The following is a 5,729-nucleotide window of genomic DNA, read 5'->3' on the forward strand; positions in this document are numbered from 1 at the left end:
TATATGCATCTACGAGGTGAAAGGGGAGTTTAGGGTTTCATTGGATTTTTCATCAATGTTTATATAGTTCATACATATATGAATAAGAAGTAATTAAACATCAATCCTTAGGTGGTTCTAGCTGGAGGCAGAAATATCTGAATATGTTACGAAGGGAAAATATGTGACCATAAGAAATTATAGTAAGATTCTTTGAAATAAAGTTATATTTGAAGGTAGGGATACTTACATCCCCTTAACTATAAATAAAGTTTGTTCTGCATACAAGTATAGGTAAATAAAACCTTGGAGGGTAATATCACTGAACTCATAATCTGTCGGTTTAGTTGAGTCAGATAATTTCTGTGATCAAAAGAAGCTATTCTCTGTCCTCAGAACAAGTGAGTACTTCTAGTGCCTTTGACATAAATGAGTCAAAGATGGCCTCTGTGTATTGGCCCTTAGTTTATTTCTTCACTGCAGGCTGAGACAATCTCAACAGCTCGTGGTTGGTACCAAACTTAAATTGGTATACATCCAATTATTTTATAAATAGCAACAATCACAATTTTAACCGTTTTGCATCGGCCCACTTTGCATACCCCCAAAACGTCATCCAACAGCGTTACCTACTGCTAAGACAGGTACTTGCAGTGGTAAGCCCCTAAGGCAATGCTGCCAGGGGAGCTCTCTCACCCAGAGACTCCACATCAGCCCCCTCTGTCATCCCAGTCTCCCCTGGGAACTCCCCTGCCTTCCTCTCCCTCTGAATGGTGGCCCCTTGCATTAAGCCTCTGGATGGCCTCATGCTGTGAGGGACTTCCCGTCTCATGCAACCTTTTTCAAGTGCCATCCAATAAAGCTTCTGGGTTACTCTTCCTCGCCTGTTTCCTTGATCAGCCCCATATTCCTCAGAGCCCTGCATAGACTAATTACAAAGTCAGTGAAAAAATTACGAAATGCTGCCAATTAATGATTAAGATACAACGATTGAAAACAATACTGTGAGATACATAGGTTAAAACAGAATTAAAGTGAATAAATGTGAAGATTACTTGGCTTTATTAAGCAATTCATGAACTAGACAGCAAACCATCTGGCAACTAGAAGGGACCCCGAGGGGTTGTACAAAATGGAAGTGTTTTATAGGAAGAAGGATGGGGCAAGCTATTGACAAAGGAAAAGAAAGGATGACTTTTAGACCAGGACGTTTTAGGGAAGGAAGGGAATGGCAAGGGTTTTTCTCATGCAGATTACCTCTTTATACTCGGAGGGAGCGTGGTGGGGATGTCCCACAGGACCTGTTACCTTCCTGGGGCTTGACCAGAAAATTCCAGGCTGGTTGGTTGATTAAGATTACATTTCTGGGAGAGACTGAAACTCCGGTTAGATCAGGTATTAAGTCTAGGTTTGGTATCATGGGCTTTTAGCACAAGTGATGCTTTTTGGGGCCTGTGATTTTCTCTTTAACACATTTAAAATTCATTTATTGTAATCTGAGACTATTAAGGAGAGAAAAAGTGTGGGAATTTTACAAAGATTCAAAAGATGTCAATTTGGGCTTAACAACCAAATATGTTTCAAACTTAAGTAAATTGTTCCTATTTCCACCGTATATTCAAATAGGAATGGACCATGATCTTGGTTCTGTCATTTATTAATAGTGCAAACTTGAGCATTTTTTTTAATCTCTTTGAACTTTCAGTTGTGTACCAATAAAATGGTACACAACTAATCATACTTAGTGTGAAGTTACTGTGAGTTATTGAGAATATTATTTGAGATAAATGTGAGTACCTACTACCTAACAGAGTTTTCCAAATTTGTTAGCTCTCCACCCTAGATATAACAGAACCATGTTATTTCTTTACAAGGGTCATATTAATGTGTATTTTGATTTATGTCATTGATCTTTACAAATAGGGGAGTGTTTCAGCAATAATTTACTACAGAAAAGCTAACGGCTCCAGAGGTAGAGGCAGTCTAAGTCACTTGCTTACGAAAAAGGTTATGCTTATAGTCTCTCCCCTCCCCCTTGCCTTAAAAGAAGTCTTCGCACAATCAATGAGTTGAAGAGTTTCCTTCCTGCTGGCTTTCAGCAGTACTTTGGTTTCGTTTGGAAAACAATGTGGTCTAGTGGCTAGACAGAACACAGATCTTGGAGCCAACCGATTCCGGCAAAGTGTAGAGGAGGCTAGCCACAAAATCACGCGTGCTGAGACCCCAGACAAATCCCTTGACCTCCCAAGCCCCAGTCAAACCCTGGACAACAAAGTGCAATGTGCTAGAGTCAGGCTCCCTTTTTCTAAGAGTAAAGCATCTGTTAAAGGGCCAAAAGAGCTTTAGAATTAAAATATATATGTATATATCATTCAACAAAATGAACTCTGAATGCAGTAGCAAAAAACAAGAACGCAAATATTGTTGTTTTGCATCAAAACCCAAATGTCAGAATCCCAGAGATGGCAATTCCCCCTATCCTTCCTAGCTAGAGATTTGGTTTAAGCTTCTATGATGCCAAGCAGAACCGTAAATTCTGATGTCTAACGTGTTGATTCAGAAAAATGAATGGAAGGGGTTCATTGGATACAATCCAAACTTTTACTATGTGTGGGAGAGAGGAGGGTCTAGTTTGCTTAGAACTTCACATTCAACTTCAAAACATTTTAAAGATTTTTGTTCTAAAACTATCTAATCCAAAGCAAAGAGCTGGAAAATATTTGCTGCAGAAAAAGCAGGCGGGCGGAACTTAGAATCTACATCCTCAAGTGTCAAGATGTGCAGCTTCCCTACTGAGTCATTCTGCATTCTAGGCCTCAACTTTTGAATTTGATTTTAAGTCCATCAGGCTGTCAAAACATACACATATACATGCAATATCGAAAAAATCTCTACAACACATAACCCAGGATCTAATGCCATCTAAAGGCAGCTGTGGCAAATTGCAAAATAAATAGGAAACTTTTCACTCTGGATATAAACATACATGAAATGTTTTAGCTTAATATATTCCTGTATTGATTCTTTTGGAGAGGGAAAATAATTTTCTTTCTACCCTGCTAAATTCTTCTAGCTGGTCTAACAATAGTCAAATGACATACAGCAGATTAACAGGAGGAAATTGCATGGGGATTTCACATAAATATGAAAACTGCAAAGATAGTAGGTAATGAGGTATACAGGTCATTTTGAACTAAGGAGGGGAAGTAGGGGTTTGGACTTCAAAGGGAAGTAAGGCAATTCACAGGGAGATGAAAAGAGTTAATGTTTAGTAAGCAAATGTTTATTGAGTCATCTTAAAACAATGGGACACAGAAAGGACTTTGTGAAAATGGGCCTTACTAGGTTCCTCCCAGTCTATCACCCCGAGTTCATATTAAGCTATTGTTACCTATGATGATAGCTGCCTTCCTGGAGCAGGTCCTCTATCTAAATTCTTGTAGGCAGTTAGGGGGGAGGTCAAAGTTTTTTTCCTGAGTCTTTGCCTTCTTGAAAAGAACCAGCTTAAAATAATATTCCAAAGAGGCATATTTTGGGCTAGCAAATTTTATTCACTTTCAATTCCGTATAATACTTATTAAAGTCAATAAAACTTTTGTCCAAAGATTAAACATAAGCAAAATTACAAATAACTAATCAAGAGGGAAAAATATGAGTGTGTGTATGTGTGTATGTTTGTGTGTGTTCAGCGTTGCAATAAATCAAACAAATATAATTAAAAATACATAGGGAAAGTCTTTTTTTATATGTATGTATGTATTTATTGAGTGGGGCACTTTATTTTTCAAAAGCCTCAGATGTTATTCTATTATAAAGGGACACAGTGAAAAGGTAGGAAACAGATTCCCCATTGTGAGTTCCCCGATGGCTTCTGCAAGAATGATGGAGATGTTGCTCACCTGTGTTTTGGAGCACACTTCATCTTATCCTCCTGAGATATGATATTGGTGACTACTATCGCTTCAAAGCATGCGTTGTCAATGCCAAAAATGGCTGGGCCAGAAAAGATTGCGTGAGTCAAGATGGCATAAACTCTGTTGGCTCCCGCTGAGGGAGGTTTGTCATCTGCAGGGCAGATTGTGCCACAAGAGTCAGCCATGTCATCCACTAGGATGGGTGACCCAATCCTCACGTCTCCCACCAGCACCATGGGTTCCATTTCACTGGCCTTTTTCCATTCGTTGTGAGTCAAGGGCAAGTCCACATTCAACTGGTCTGCAATGGAGGTTGATGTAGGTGATGTTGGATCTGCGGGCAGTTTCTGAGTGTGGTCCGGGATCGTGTCTCATGAAGCCAAAGAACGGAAACACGGACCAGGGAGAGGCAAAAAGTTTTTAAAAGAGGATAGTTTATTAGAGGCAGGAGAATAGGTCGCAGCTCCTGAGCAGGAGGGGGTCCCGAACAGGGGGTGCCCCATGACTGAGGCAAAAGCTCCTACTTTTATACCTTCCCTTAGCCTCTTTGGGGGAAGGGAACTGTTTGAAGAAGGGAACTGGCGCCTTCTAATGAAATTCGTCTACCAGGTTTGTTCTGCTTGCCCATCCTAAAGGAATTAGCAAAGTAACCCACTCTTATCTATCAAATCTGCTCCATTTGTCAGGCCAAAATGAATTTTATGATTAACCTCAAGGCCTTGTTACATTATGTCCTGGAGCAAAGGAGTGATTTCAAGACATGGAGTTTTAGGATATGGCTGTCTTTTCTTTATTCCACCAGGGACATGCTAACTCTCCTGTATCACTGCCGCTGAAGATTTTGATATTCGGCAACTTGGCCAACTATCCTAGGCACTCTTTGCTCAGTGATCACTGCTGCTGCTGAGACCCAAACTGAAATCGGCCCAGAGACTCAGTACTAGTAATCGCTTTGCGTTGCTACTCGGCAAGGCCATCTTACCTAGAAGAGTCTTTTTAAAATTTATAATCCAGCTAGCCAAAAGGTGGAAGCAACCCAAGTGTCCAATGACAGATTAATGGATGATAAAATATTATATCTCCCTGTAATGGAATGTTATTCGGCTTTAAAAAGGAAGGACATTCTGACCCATGATACAACAGTGTTTAATGGGTATAGAGTTTCACTCGGCAAATGAAAAAGTTTTGAAAATGAATGGTGGGATGGTTGTACACTTAAAATTTATTAAAACGGTAAATTTTATGTTATGTATATTTTACCATAATAAAAAAATTTCAGTGGTGGTTTAAGCGGGATGAGATGCACTAGTACACTGCTGACAAAGTGATGTAATATTGCTGGAAAATATGTGATGATTAGTAGCAAGAAATTCTTAAATGTTTGTATCCTTTGATTTGTTAGTTGTGTGTCAGGACTCTACCCAAAATATATATATCAGCAATACATTCAGAGTATTATGTACAAGGATGATCATCAAAGCCTTATTTACAATAGAGAAAAACAGAAAAGAGTTTACAAATCCTATATATAACAAGGGAATAGATAAATAAATTATAGAGGACCCCTATAGATTGGTGTGTTGCATTTATAACCATGTTTATGAAGAATACTTAATGACATGCAGAATGAAATGGAAAAAGGGGATTCTTGTCTGATTTATTTTTGTGTATTTTACATTCTATTATCAGCATTTCTCACTGTTAATTGTAAAAATGTTTATATACATAAACAATTTGTGACATGAGAGAGTTGAATTAATTCACTATTTGAAATACATTATGAAGTTATTTAAGCAAAGTTTCAGAATACCTCATGTCACATAATACTAATGGCCA

General features: G+C 38.7%; 1 pseudogene; it reads right to left on the reverse strand.

Moving 5' to 3' along the window:
* Positions 1 to 3,756: 3,756 nt before the first annotated feature.
* LOC109446894 (ribose-phosphate pyrophosphokinase 1) lies at positions 3,757 to 4,129 on the reverse strand (annotated as a pseudogene).
* Between the last annotated feature and the right edge of the window lie 1,600 nt (positions 4,130 to 5,729).

Source organism: Rhinolophus sinicus, linkage group LG07 (assembly GCF_036562045.2).
Source record: "Rhinolophus sinicus isolate RSC01 linkage group LG07, ASM3656204v1, whole genome shotgun sequence".
Lineage (NCBI taxonomy): Eukaryota > Metazoa > Chordata > Mammalia > Chiroptera > Rhinolophidae > Rhinolophus > Rhinolophus sinicus.